General features: G+C 43.8%; 1 long non-coding RNA gene across 1 annotated transcript; it reads right to left on the bottom strand.

Annotated features, from left to right (window-relative positions):
• Nucleotides 1-4178: 4178 nt before the first annotated feature.
• LOC105417265 (uncharacterized) lies at nt 4179-6334 on the bottom strand. Its single transcript, XR_965018.2, has 3 exons — nt 6222-6334; nt 4897-5150; nt 4179-4744 (listed from the first exon to the last, which is right to left on the bottom strand). It is a non-coding gene; the product is annotated as an uncharacterized lncRNA (long non-coding RNA).
• Nucleotides 6335-15213: the final 8879 nt, after the last annotated feature.

Consider the following 15213-nt stretch of genomic DNA (forward strand, 5'->3'; position numbering starts at 1 on the left):
ATGAGACAGAAAAGCTGCTGAGGCTGATGAATCTGTGAAGTCTGGAATGGACGGAGGAGGAGGTATGAAAAAACAGCAGCCTGAACAAACAAAACCTTGAGACAGACAGAAAATCTGCTGAGGAAACATGTTAGCATAGCAAAACGTTTTGCCTATTAAGATAGCTAATTCACCTCAGACTCTAGTGTCCACCAGATAAGAAATCTTCATTATTCTGAAATAAAAGCAGTAGAGATATACATATATGCTGGTATAATTAGCAAATTAGGAGTAAGGCATTTAGTATTAATGACTTAGTAAGAGAATATTAAATTTTAAAGGTACCTCTCCTGGGTGTTCTGGCCTGACTGGTTCAGAGGAAATGAGAGATGACTTCCAGGAATCAGTCTTGGCTCCTGAAGCCTGTTTCACTTTTATTACAAAGGCAGTACACACAAGAGAATCGGCCTAACGTTCCATTCTGTGTCCTGACAGTGGTAACCAATAACCAGTGTTACGAGTTGTGACCCGAAAGTCGCTTTCCATTAATGCCCATCTCTCGACGCAGCCCCTTCACCTTTTTTACTCTGGATAAACCACAGAGCCGTGTCGTTTGCCACTTTGTCACATCTCCTGCAGCAACAACTGACCTTTGTCACCATCTTGTCACGGTGCTGTCAGTGAAATGCAGACAGGTTCTGCGCTTTAGCTGGACTACAATAGCCTATCGTGGGGGAGGGGGGGGCTCCGTGTGAGGATCACTCAGTGGCAGGATTGTGAAGAGATTATCTGTGCTGATAAGCATCTACCTTCTCAAGAGATGATGGCTATTTTAAAGATTATTGTTGACAATGAAAAGGGGCCATAAGAAGGATCAGAATATTGGCCCATGCCAAAATATAAAATTACTTTTTTTTTCTCCAATCTTTATTCAGATGAGATACTCAAGCATTGTAGTTTTGCCCGTGCTTCCCGCAGTTCCTCCATAAGTAAACATGTATGCACTGTTGTGGATATTGTCAGCAGAGCACACTCTGTGTGTCTGCAGAATTTAGGGTGAAATTGTCAAAATTGTATAAAATAGCCACGCTCGGCTCTGGCAGGCACGGCGCCTCCGTGCCCAGTGGACAGGAGCCTTATCCCATTATACAACAATAGACTTTCGAGCTGCTTTGTTGGAATCAGGATGGGACTCCTGACCCCAATTCTTCCATTTGGTACAGAAGGGAGGCAAGTTTAGGTCGGTCTAAATAACAATATCAGCAGAGGATGAGAACCTGTCACTGAATGAAAAACACAAAAATTTGACTTTCTCTGTATTCTTTGCTTGAAAAGCGTGGCAGTTGGAGACATTCTTAAGTTGCCATTCAACAACAAGGAACGCCTAAGGGAGCACTTTATCTGCTTTTTTTTTTTATTCCACATCTTCCAAATAAAGCACGCATGAGGTGGGGAGAAGATTATAGTGAACAAAAGAGTCCCCCTGACAGACAATGGTGCATCACTCAGGCGCGCCTCCCTGTCACTCGCCGGTGGAGAAAGATGAAGGTCTGTGGGCTGATCCAGCTGTGGCTGCTTAATTAGCCGATATATTTTAAGGTCCAGTGGTGCATAATAAAGTGATGATGAATTTGGGTGGTGTGGTGATAAAACTCTGACCCAGTTGAAACTACAGCTGCCGCAATGACAGCTTTATCACGCAAAGGTGAGATGCATTTATGTGGTTAATATGTTCGCTTTAAGAGGCACATTTCTATGTTCTATTATCATATTTATTATCATTTGTTATTGTAATATGGTACAGAAAAAATGAAACGCACATATCTTGTATTACGACAGGTTAACTGTATCTTCTCTAAAACTGAGGTAGCACTTCATTTAATGTAGACTCACGATCTCCAGGTGGTGTGTGACAAGTCTCCTTTATGACTCCAATGACAATTAGTAAATAATGGTAAAAACCAAAAGATGAGAGATTCAGTTTTGGAGATGGCATTCTTGCTCAAGCATAGTCCAGAACGTCTACAAACTGGCGTTCATTCATCTGCAAACGCACTGTCATGTGACATATTTTCTGAGTCTGAGACGAGGACAATTCAACAGACCTGGCTGTCCCGCTGGGGAGCGTGCATATATTGGCACCTTCAGACTTGGGGGTTCCAAGTTATCTGAGTTGCTGGCTGCGTTATTATGATTCATGCCTCTTTGCGCTCACTGAGGGCTGTTGTTAATCTGGTCGGCACCTGTTTGGAATTAGCAAATCAACTTGAACTTAAGTCTGCACAAATGGGAGGGGATAAACAGGCAGGCGGAGTGGACACAGAATATTTTGATTTAACAGGCTGCTACTCTGGCTCAAGAGCACACATTCGGGCACTGAATATGAAACCCTCACCCAGTTTAATCAGGGGAAAAATCTTTAAGAGCATTTTAATAATAAATATGTGTTAACACAGGCAAAATCATGTATACCTTAATAGGCTCAACACCCACGCAGCCTCTTATAGGTAATGTCTCACGGTGCTCATTTTATTCAAATCTAGTTCACATGTTTTTGTCGGTCCCTTAAAAGCTTTTGCTTCTATTTGCAATCATAGAGAAACTGTAAGACCACCCAGTGGGAATCAGCATAACATGCTGTACAGTATAAAATCTCACATAAAAAATAGAACAATTAATAAATTCAAGCAAATTTCACGCTGTTGCAGACAAGTTATCACTTGGCAAACACAGGATTGACTTTCAAAAAAATCCAAACAAAAAAACGAGTGGGGGGGGGGGGACATTTACACAGATGATAAAAGCGTTTCCTTTGCTTTTCATTCGAGTGTTTGGGATTGGGAGCACTGGAACGGCTTCATGGCAGCCCGAGTGTGGCAGGAAAAGACAAACAAAGGATGTGAGTGAAGGCGAGTGGTGGAGGCTTGGCAGACATGCTGTATCCAAGTGGTGGAAAAGCAATCAAGGTTGCCAGGATGGTTTCCTCTGGGAGACTGGGACAGTGCACCGCTGCTGCCGGCTTTTATAGTGTTTCCTACAGCGGCGCCTTCACCATTGATTTGCACACAGACCCAGTGAAATGCTAGAGGGCCAATAAACCCTCCTCATTGGACCAAAATGCATTTTTATTGGAGCTGCAGATATGACTGAGGTGAAATTGAAATACAGAAATGTTTAAATGCAAATGGAATGAACTGACACGAGCAACACCCGAGGAGAAAGAAGTGCTTCCAAATCAACTTGTTCCTTTATTCCTTCGGTATGTTGTCTTCTAAGATTCTGTCGATTTACCTGCATCAAATGTTTTGACATCGCCTTGTCGAACGCTGACACATCTGATCTTTCCAATGTCGCTCCCTGATGTCTGCGGCATTTTTCTTTTGTTTTTCCCACAGCTGCCTCTCCTCCTCCCCCTCCTCCTCCTCCTCCTGCATTGGTTTGCTGTCACTTTCATGGCTTTGGTGCTGATGGAGCCTCTTTGGTTTGTTTCCTTCGAACTTCACCACACCTTTTCCTTTTCCCTGAGCCACACACTAGATGACACGCTCCAACATGCTCCATCTCTCCTCCTCGCAGCTCCTTTTAGTCTGTCTGGTGCAGTTATGGAGCCACTCTTACCATTTCCTTTTGTCAGTAGCCCCGGGCCATTTTGCAGGGGAGTGCTTCTGCCCACCGGGTTTCTCCTTCTTCTTCTGCTCAAACTTTTGACCCTTCACACTTGGCATTTTATCGTTTGTTCTCCACAACTTGGTTTCTCATGAAATGGCTCATACTTTTGGCTTCACAAGAGGTCCTTGTCAGTTTACTCTTTGCAAACCAGAACCGATTCCCCTCTATTTGAAGTTTATGTGCTTCGGCCAACAAAAGCTTCCATGAGGTTTATCCCTCCATGCTGCCCTGAACAAGCCTGGAATAGAACTCTCCTGGGCTCTAGGTCTGCTGAATCCTCAGTTGGCCCCTTTCCTTCCCATCAGCTATTATCACTGTTATTGTTATTGCGAGGTCTTTCAACAGCTGTCGGCGGCAGCATTCACAGCGGCCATTAAATGAATCTCGCCGAGACAATTATGCACAAGATCTGAATCGAATGAATTCTTCACACTGTGGGACAAAACAAAAGCCCTGTTGTTGGAAAATTGAGTCGAGATCGTCAGTTAAGTTGGTTAATGACTTTCGATGAAAAAACTGCTGACGCCGACTTTTTGGCTGAAATAATCAGGGGAAAAAATGTTGGGTGTAAACCAGCCGATTTGAGTTTATTGCTGTAAGTTTGGGCCAACTTCCTTGTTGAACAGACATACCAGCATTTTAGGTACAGAGAAGCTGAGGTATACATTTGGAAAATAGCATGAGAGTCCACTTGGCCTGTACATTCAAAACATTTTAATGAGACTCTTTGGATGTTTGTGTGCCAAGTCTGAGTTTGCGATTCCATTCAGCTTATCTGAAAATGTGGGTGCAATAATGTAGTATAACAGTTCTCTTAAGATTCTTTATTATCATCTTATTTCTTTTCTCTCTCTTCTCTCTCCCTTGTTTAAACATGCAATCATTGCCACAAGTTGGGTTGAAAGCTGCCAGGTTCCATTTGATGTTTTCTCTCATAGTTCCAGGCAGAAATGTCATAAAGAAAATGATCAACTGAGGTTCCCTGAATGAAAGGTTGCCAAGGCAATACAGGTGCAGCAGGTGATGTGGCGATAACTGAATGTCACTCGAGCAGTGACAAGCTTGAATTGAAAAGGATAATGAGGTGCAAACAGACCTGAATGTGACACAAAAGAAACTCGAGATGAGAGAAAGGCAGCACATGTACGGCTGCATAAAGTGGGATATGAGAGTCGTGGAAATGAGTTTGAAGTCATCAGGCGAAGAGACTGAACAAGTCGGAAGAAGAAATTATGTATAAATACTCACTCATAATTCAGTGGTGGCCAAGTTTGGGCCTCTACTAAAGTCCGGGGAGCTTGACGGTCCTGGACAGGTGTTGCTCCTCACTCACTCAGCCTGGCGGTCACAACCCCGAGTTGGGATCCCCAAAGGGATCACTGATGTCTTCACTCTTCATATCCTCTGCAACTGTTTCTGGTCTTCCTCTAGTCTCTCATCATCCTTCCTCCTGATGCTTTTCTATGCTGCTGTTGGAATGACAAACTCCATTCTCCGGTGTGCTAAAGGAAAGAAAGTGGGTCAAGAAATGGACACATGTGTAATTCAAAAAATCACAAATTCAGAGGGATGGTGGTGTTTTTGCACCCTTTTTATGCTCTAATGCTGCTTTGGGCAGAGCTAATGATAATTTTCAAACATCGAATGCTAGTACGTTCAAATTCTCCTTTACGTGTCCTTTTCAGCAGCATAATTTTTCCACTGGGTGTAACAGGAGTAGAAGTTGTTGAAAAATCTCAAATCTGAGGAAATATTTCCAACAGAAGTGGGAAGTAAAGTGACTACAGGGGTAATATTGCCTTAAACCTCACAGTAAAAGTCATCCAGAAAAGCAGATGAGTTCCAGGGAAATTACACAGCCAGAATTATGAAAACAAGAGTTGAATTTCTATACATGGCTCCCTTTTCCTCTTGAATTGCAAACCTAGAAACTTGCCAGGGGCTGAACACAAAACAGTGCCGAGACAAACTAGTGTGTCATTTATAGCGATGGTGGCCAGTCAAGCGTGCTCAAAACAAGAGATGTGTACAAAATACCATTTTATCACTGTCACTAAAGGATACTAAGTGAATGTTGCACGTTTAAGTTAGTGGTGTGAAAATTGCCCGATTACTCTCATCTTACAAGCAATTTCATGTGGACTCAAGGAGACTCTCAGAATTAAAGTGAGATGAAGTGCATAGAATAAAGCTATATGAAGGCAAAGCAATGATGTTTTCATTAAAAATTAAAAGAATTAAACATTTTTGCCCAAACCAAAATCAGTCTGAAATAAAGGGTGTTCTGGCTTGATTTAACCATGTTGAAATGTTCAATAGGGGAACTGTATGTTTGTCCACAGATGCGTGCATTTCTGGACTTTGGAGCACGTCTGAAGCAGCGTGCGGAGCTGGGAAAGGCTGCGTTCAAAACTGGCGCTTCGTTGGAGGAACTAAAGTGGAAGAAGTGTGACACCACGACGAAGAGATCTCCAGCTGGACAGATGTGCCTGGAGGTTTTACATGCATTAACAGATGTGGCGAAGGTCCAGATCCCAATTCAGGAGGGCATGGATGTGTTCTGTAGAACTTACCTCATATTGATCCAGAACCTGAAAGTTTATGTGACTCTGCTTCCTTCCTGCTGACTCATGATCTGTTGGGCTACAGCTGCATTTCAGCCCCTCTATTCCTTCCTTCCTCCCCCTTTCCTTCTCTCTCTCCATCCTCACCTTAATTACCTCAACATCTCTCACCTGTGTCTAATTGCCCCCCACTCGTCTTCGTGTATTTAAGCCCCCCTCCCCGTCCTTTCTCAGCCAGATTGTCTCATTCGTCCTGATGTTCTGGCACTTTAATCACCATCTTAGTTTCCATCCTACTGTTTGTGGCTCTTAGTGACTCAGATTTATTTTGAGGCAATAAACCTGAACTATAAAAAAGAAAAGCCATTTGTGCGGATGAGCTCATTTGGGTCGCATCCTGTGAGGTTCTACACAAACAGCTCAAGCCCCCCTTCCACTTGATGGGTTTGCCGATGAAAACGTGTCATAGTTCTGATCTGGTCATATTCCGAGTTGGATCGAAATGACCAAGGTTCTGCCTGAAATGGCACTTTTAGACAAGCCGATATTGAACTGCCACACAGATTTGAAGGCTGTTTCCTGGGATGAAGGTGTGCGGGTGGGTTGTAAACGGTGACATGCAGCACGACAGTCCCGCTGTTCTGTCTAGAATGAGGCCATTGCAAGCTGACAGCTCAGGGCTCCAACTTCCTGAGCAATAAACAAATTAAACCACAAATATGTTGTCGGTGCACGGTCACCGGAGCAATTCATTTCCAATCTGACATCCAGACAGGCAGGACAGGCAACCACAATGGACTCTTTACTCAGAGGTCTTTCTGTGCCATCACAACGTCCCCTTGCCGCCTCCTTGGCTCCTGCAATAATTATGAGCTGCTCCGAGGTGTTGTCCCTCGAGAGGAGGGCGCTTGCTGAAATGACTGGTGATGTTGGTGTTACCTTCTCAGGGGGACGTTGCTGGAAGTCATTGTCATCGGTGATGTGGCTGAATGGGATGGTGGCTCACCAGCAGATTAGTAACTTCCAGATCAAGGAGAATACAAATACATTGGATTTTTGGGACATACATTTGTGGACATTACACATTGTCTTGGAGATTAATCAAACTGTTAAACTTTAAATTCAACCCGTGACAACACTGGACAACAGGGAGATATCCTGGAATTTCACTAACAGAGGGAGTGAAATCTGAGTGGGACTTTGTTACGGATAAAACCTTTCCAGATTTCAGCTTCTGGTCAGGGTCGACACTCTTAACTGGGCAATTTGTGGGATGCTGAGTCCTTTTCTCAGGTCATTAAATTCTGACACTGGGGGTCAGAGGCTTGGTTGCAGCCAAACATCCCAAAGCATCGGTTCACCGATGACCTGAGCAACCTCCATCATCTGCGTTCGATGACCCGGAATCGAAACCTTGCCATCATATTGTAGTTTTGAGGGGAAAACAGCCACTTCTGTCTTTTGATATTTTATCTCTTTTATCTTCAAACTAATGCTCGTTTGCCTCATTGGGTTTCGTCAGCAGCCCTCAGATTCCTTTGAATAATGTGCAAAATGATCCGGGAGGACTGAGCTGGATGCTCTTTAGTCCAAACCCAGCTCTCCAGGTATTTAAATGCAGTTCAGTTTCTATTTTACAAGCAGGGTCCTGACGGACGTTCCAGCTGCACCAATCCTTCCCTCTCGGATGATACGGAGCGATAATCAGAGCAGGAATTCTCTGTCGCATGATTTTCTTCTTCCTGTCTTTCAAAGTTGCTTTCCACTAATTAGACTGAAAGGCCAGGGGTTGCAGAGACACGCTTCATTTGGATAATATTCTCAGAAGCTTCCTCAAAGAGATTATGAGATAGACTGGAGCAGGCAGCTGCTTGATCTCTACTGGTAACAGTTGGTTTTAATGTCGGATGTTTGATCAGTTGCAGACACATTTTCATGCTCATTCACACTCAGAAGTGTAATTGACATTAGAGATGAGCTAAATCTGCTGTGCTTTACTGCAGATACCAATGCATCAGCCTCCCCAGTGTGTCCAAGTACGCCAAAGTTAAAAGCTGAGGTGTTTGTCCTGAATTGCCCCGATTTACCGCGTCTTGCCTCCGAATTGTTCTGTCTCGGTTGAAGTGACAGGAAAACCTGTTTGCAATCGAATGGGAAAGGCTGTGCTATTGTTCACCAGTGTTGAAAAGCAGTTATCTGATCTCTGATGCGTGGCGCCCATGAATATGAATGAGAGACAAATATAATGAAGCCAATAAAACCTCTGGAGGTAATTCATAAACATCGGCTCAGCTGTTGCTCGTGTAACCACTGGTGCTTAACATTTATGAAGAACGGAGAGACTTCGGGTACGTTATGGATTCCGTGAATAAATGATGATTGAGGTTAGATGAGCTGGAACACGGGCTTTGGATGACTTTTGCAAGTGCATAAAATTCTTTTATGCCAGCGTAGATTTCCAAATGTTACTTTGGGTTCCTGCTTAATACCATGTGACACCAGGTGTTTCTAAAATAAGATTAAATATAAGGAGTTATTGTGGTGAAATGTGGTCATTCACAGAATAAATATGTTAAAGTCATGGATATGTTTCTCCTTGTTGCTCACGTTACCCCAAACAGGAATGATGAAGTGCTGCTGTTGTGGGAGATGCTCTTTTGGGTGACGCTCCAATATTATTACAAACCCATCTTTCTATAATTTAACAGCAATATAGAAAAATAGGTTTAACCTTTATCCTTGTTCATTGACAAGCACTGCCAGCAAGCCCTACAGCCAAGATATAAGATCCAGACGTACATTTAAAGAAATAATAAAAGTAACCTTAAACTGTTATTTACTCTGAGACTTTTTTTTTTGTTGTTCCTAGAATAAAACCTTGCTTCAGATTCGAAATGACAGCAAATGTGCGTGATAAATGTTTAAACCCTGAGCACGAGTCATTTCCAGACATGGATTTGCCATCTTGGCACTGATTAGACTGCTTTGCTCTTTAATAACATGGAAAGACTCATGTATTTTTAAGCACGATGTGACATCCTTTCCACTCTGCTGGTAAAAGCCCAGTTCTCACAGCCCTGATTAACAAATTGTTCTCTGCCTTCAGACAGCCATAAAAGCCATAGCAGGCGTTTGTTAGGGAGATATCTTATTTGTTTTTGGGCGCGAGCAGAAGATTGATTTTTCCGTGAGTGAGGGTTCAGCGCTGTCCATTAGTGCTCGTTCTGAACATCTGTCATACTTATGTCTCAGAAAACCTTTTGGGTGGCCAAATTTAAAAATAAAATGTGTTTCTGATGCTATTAAACACAATCTACGTCCTAAAATCGCAGCATGTTTTCCGATCACATGACTGGTCCTGATATAAGCTCCTATGCAGGTTTACAGTCAGTGCTACGCTCCACATAGATACTGATTGGCTCTGCTTGCTTCTTACTTCTCTCATGGATTAAACATCCCTGCATTTTTCTGCCACTTGTCCATCACTGGGTTGCTGTGGCAGCAGAGCAAAACCAGATAGTCCTAAAATCCCTCTGCACACTAATATCTATGTTCCACCGCCTTGCAAAGACAGTTGAGACAGTATAATCTCCTCGGCGTGCTCCTTCTCCTCCGAAGGAAGCGGCCCAACAGGAAGCTTCCATTGCGAGGGCTCGGTGGGTCTAGAAACTGAGCTCCTTACTCCAATCTCTAACGCCGAGCCGCATTCCACCTCATTACATCCAACAACTGTTCTGTCCTGTCGAACACATCGAACAAGATACTTGACCTCCTTCGCTGGGGCAGCTGCTCAATCGCAGCACAGAGAAAGCAATTTTCCTCTTTAGAGCAGAGAGAAAGCTCCTTTTCTTTCACCCCTTCCATCAAACTGGACGTTTGTCGGTGCAATAATGGAAAATTACTGCTGGAATTTACTGTAGGTTGGAAACATGGCTCTGGGACGGTGCCATCCTTAATGCCTAAGCATTGCGGGCGCAGTGGAACGTAGGTTTGCAGTATGAGGCAATCTGATTGGTCGAGGAGATTAGAAAAGCTCTATCAGAATTTAAATGGAATTTAGCTTTTAAAGGTCAGGGCGGCTACGGAAAACGATTCTGCAGCACCTAAAATGCAGCGTGTGCAAGAGGAAACCTGGCAAGATGTTGTTAAGCAAGTTTATTGCAACCTATTGATTCACGCAATTATCTAATTGACGGCACTCGGAATGATAAAATATTTGAGGCTAAACTAATGAGCTTTATTTGTTACGACATCAGTGCCTGAGATAAGTGACTTAAAGCTCTGCTGATCCGCTGGTGTTTCTGCAGGTAATATTCCTTACAGGATCATGTTGAGATAGTTTCAGCTCCAACAAAGACTCCAGGCAGCCTTTCTTTTCCGAACAGAAAGATGATAACATATCTCCATATGCAAATATATCTGCCGTATAAAAGAATTGCCTTTATAGTAGTGGCTCTTTGAGCGCTGCAGCCCTCACTTCTGCTTCTACTTTAAACTGCTTCAGTTGCCTCTGCAAAAAATAGCTCTGCCGCTAACGCGCAGTCGCCGTTTGATGCACGTTTGGCAGTGTGTGAAAGCAAAGAAAGACAAAGCAGAGGAATAAAAACAGCAGGAGCCGCGATGCTGCAGCAGCGGTGAGAAAATGAGATTGGAACAATGTATATTGGCATCTCTTAAAGTCGAAAGTCTTTAGCATACAGCAGCGACCACGCCGGATCAATGGCCTTGAACAAGGGATCAAGGAATTGACATGTTGTTACAGAGCCCCGCGTGCTCCAGCCTCCCTGACTATGTCGCAAGCGAAGTCATTATATTCTCTTTGCCTGAATCAAGTGGCTCCACTAGTCTGCTGCCTTCACGATGATGCCCCGAGGCGGTGCTGATGCACAGGAACGCGCTGTGAAAATGCATGCAAGAATACCCACAAACCAGCGATCAATAGCTTCTTTTTCCTTTGCCCCTCAAAAGCCTGCACCTCGGGGATTCAACAGTGGTGGACTTCAATTTAATGGCAGGCAGCGTCGCTGCAGCAGGGATATTAGCGCTGACCTTTGCTTTTGATTCCACAGGAAGAGCCACTCCCTTGATAATATGCATCGGGAGGATTTTCTGCTGGGGTGTTTTTAACTTTCACGTATGTGAACCGGCCTGTGTGATTGTTTCTGCTCTGTGGCTTAAAGGGAAAAGGAAATAAGAACACATCAAAGTTGCCTGAGTGGGCCTGCGAGGACGTGGTGAGCGGCGAAATATGGATGTCAAGAGTCAGAATGATTTTATTCAGCTTTATTTCTGTTGGATTTCTAGATTTTTTTTAAAAGAATGTTGAGGACACCGAATAACTCTTCACCTAAAATATGCATTTTACCCAGCAAAGTGTGAGTGAGTTCTCTCTTTTTACTGTTTTGCACTCACTTCTACAAAAGAAGACAAAAAACACCAAGTCAGTCAAGGAAGGACAAGTCCATTTGAAGCCGACTGCATATTTATTGCTGCTCAAAAGTCAAAATGGGAAAGGAAAGCAAATAAGGAACTTTATATGAATGCATTTATAGTTTTTGACTTTTGAAATGTGAAATATAGACATTTTGGCCTATTTACCAGGATTATTTGGGTCTATTGCATCACAATTATCTATAAAGTGGCCTCTTTACTGATTTCCTGTGTGAATTTGCTCCTCAAAACATTAGTACTCATTAAAATAACAATTAATAAAACATCCAACAGCTCACAACCTTACAGTTACAATTCATTATCTCAAAAAAAAAGAGATAAGAGATTTCTGGAGGAGGTTCTGATTAAATGAAAGACCCAGCCCCACATTAACACGGTTTAAAATTTCTGCTTGAGGTCTAAAAGCTGAGAATAATTTATGTCTCGGTGTCGTTGAGCTCTGGAACATCCTCCAGCACCGAGGACAAGCTGCCGTTACCGAACGATTGTTAATTATAAGTGAAAAGTGCCCCAACAAAGACACCATACTTTTTTTCCAGCATTTTTCCACATCTTTTATACAGCACACCCAAACAGGATCACATGTGTGGGTGAAGTTGAATTCAGCGTTCCTAGAGAAGACCAACAGCGGCTTATTTTGAGGTATTTGACCCAGAGCCAGGACCCTCACGACACATGAACCTTAAATACGTCCAGAGGTCCCTTCCAGCCACACGAGCATACAGTGCACACCGACAGCATCCCTGTGAGGGTTCCAACACCTCGATGAAACAAATGAAATGTATATTTGTTGCACTGAGAGCTGCCTCATTTTCCTGTTTTTAAAGCAGAATCCTAAATGAACTTCGACCGGCCCGTTTCCCCGATGCAGCTTCCTAATAACAACCTGAGATGTGCATCATTAATTCATGAGTGGCGGGGACAGCGTTTGAGAAGTGTCGACGCCTTGGAGCAGGGTAATTAAACAGATAGAGCTGCTTCCACGCAGCAGAGTGCGCCTGCACGGCGGCACCACGGGAGTTGAGATGTGTCAGCCGGAGCTCCTGAGAGCCTCATAATTTAATGTATCTAGAAAAGATGCATGCGCGGTGACTTCTTTCTGCTCTTAGATTGAGAGAGCACGTGGGATGTCAGGCCTGGCGCGCTTCCCCTTGAGCATTTTGGAAGAAAAACCTTCCCACATCCTTTTATACTGAGAACACGCTGCATGCTCAGGTTCAAACAGCATGTTCCGGCGGTTTATTTACTTTTTTCTGTTATGTATTGCGTCATTCGTGCTGTAAGTAGGGCTGCATTTTAAAGTTGTTGAAAGTGGACCACAAGGGTCGAGTGGGCGTGGGGAGAGCCCGTTGTATCGTCGCTGCCGGGAACATGCACGGCGCTGGGCTAAATTTCTGAAAATCCCTGTTAGCGTGATGGAATCGTGACAGTTCCTACTGGAAAGACGTAAAGATCGGAGTGTATCTGTTGCTGTGCTGGGATGTTTCTGCCTGTTTCAGGCTTCAAGGCACTCTTTTGGCGAGGGGAGCTCCTGTCTGGCACCTTGAATCATAAATGTGACTGCTTCTTCTATTCGTCATTAGACGTGTGGCTCTAACTATCAAGTCTCGTATCTTTTTCTTTTGCTGTTAGAAGACGACTGTTGGTCTGGTTTATGTCTCTTCATTTCCTGCTGGTGGTGCGTATGTGGGGAGAATAAAGCGGTCCTGGAGGGGCTTCCCAGGTGGCTAGTTCTTATAATCGTGTTCCTGTTGCTCCTCAGTGGGGAGGTGGCAGATGTTCCTGTGATGGAGTGAGTGTGAACCCAAACCAACACCCCAGGAAATGGAATTACAGTCAATAATTCTGGGGAATGTGGTGTGGGAGCGAGACATGTGTGAAAACAGGCCTGGCTGTTATTCCAGGCTGTTTTATGTTGAAAAGTGAAGTCGGATTTCTGCTCAGTCCTCAGAAAATGTGAGGCAAAGTTGAGGTTGTGCCAGTTTCAGTGGCAGCTATAGAGCAGCCGCGAGTGTAATGATGGACCACCAGATTGCCGGGGAAACAAATAAGAGCCATGAAGAGAATGGAGTTGGGATGTGTTTAATGGGGCAATGATGAGATAATAAGTTGACAACAGGAAACCAGCCAGGGAACAAATGCCCTGAAGTCAATGAGGAAAAGAGCGTGCACGCTGCGGAGGCTATGCTAGGCTATCAGCTACAGGTAGCTACTGATGGATAAAAAGTTAAGGAGCTGGTCCTTCTTTAGTTACCGCTGGAGTAATTTATTCCAGTTTGTAAGGGAGATGCATGTTCGGCTTCAGCTGTTGTGAATTGCTGCCAAGGGAAAGCTGCTCGCACGCATTTGAATTCATTACTCCAAATATCCAACTATGTGCATTAAAGCTCTCATTAATCACATAGTTGCAGCGCTCGCTCTTTAGCAAGTTTAAATATATTAATACATTCAGCAGCTGATGCTGTGAAAGAAGAAGGTGTCCACTTACGGCCTCAAAATTCACCGCCGTGGCCACGGGCATCCGGGCAGTGGAAATGAACGGAGATGGTTCAACTGTTATTATTGAAAAGGACACCTACAAGTGGAGGTAGGGGAGGTCGGAACACAGACAGAGCAGGGTCGCGATTAAAAATGAAGTCATAAATTCCGCCAGAAAAAGACAAAAACACCAGAAAAAAACTGGTGATGTAGGGCAGTCTCACTTGAATACAAACTTCTTCAGAGTCTATTTGGATTGCACACTAATGAAAAGGAAAAATCACATATCTGTGGTATATCTGCTCAAGTTACACATAAAAATCTTCACACCAGCTGGAAATTCAGATGCAATCCATGGGCGCGACCTCCTGATCCGCGCCGTGCGTGAGAAACGCACCATGAGGTGCTGCATCATCCCGCTGGAATGTAACACTTTTGATACGTGCCTGCTTTAATGGCATCGCTCCCGCTTGACCGCAGTGACGAGGTCACAGGCAAAGATAATAAAACATTTCAAAAAAGCCCTTTAAAGTTAACCAGTTTAAAGGGCCAATTGATTAAAGGCGAGGGGGCATCGAGGGAGCGAAATTACTGAATGATTTATCTGCAGGGTGAGAGATTGTTCTTTTGAATGTGTATTCTCTGTATCAGCGCTGCAGCAGAGGTGTTTGGTGCCTGCAGCCAAACACACATGCAGCTTCGCACATGTGTGAAGCTGCATGTTCCAGAACTACAACCAGTCCAAGAGAACACCGGGTGATATTTTAGGGTCGTGAAAATAAAGGAAAATAGTTTTGGACACATTTTTCACATTTCCAGATCAAAATAAAGCTGCATTTTGCCTCAAAAGCTAATCTAACAGAAAAGTCTTTTAAACCTGATGTAATGCCAATATGATGCTCCAATCTGTGCACACTAGGAATAAGAAAACACTTGACCCCATTAAGGTTGTGCCACAGATGTGACAACAATAAACATATTAATGCCACCTGGCCCCTCCCCTTCACCAGCTAGAAACATACCTGTGCTTAACCCCAATGCTGCCCTCTGATTGGTTGGAATACGTTGCGGT

This window comes from Takifugu rubripes, chromosome 13 (genome assembly GCF_901000725.2).
Source record: "Takifugu rubripes chromosome 13, fTakRub1.2, whole genome shotgun sequence".
Classification (NCBI taxonomy): Eukaryota; Metazoa; Chordata; class Actinopteri; order Tetraodontiformes; family Tetraodontidae; genus Takifugu; species Takifugu rubripes.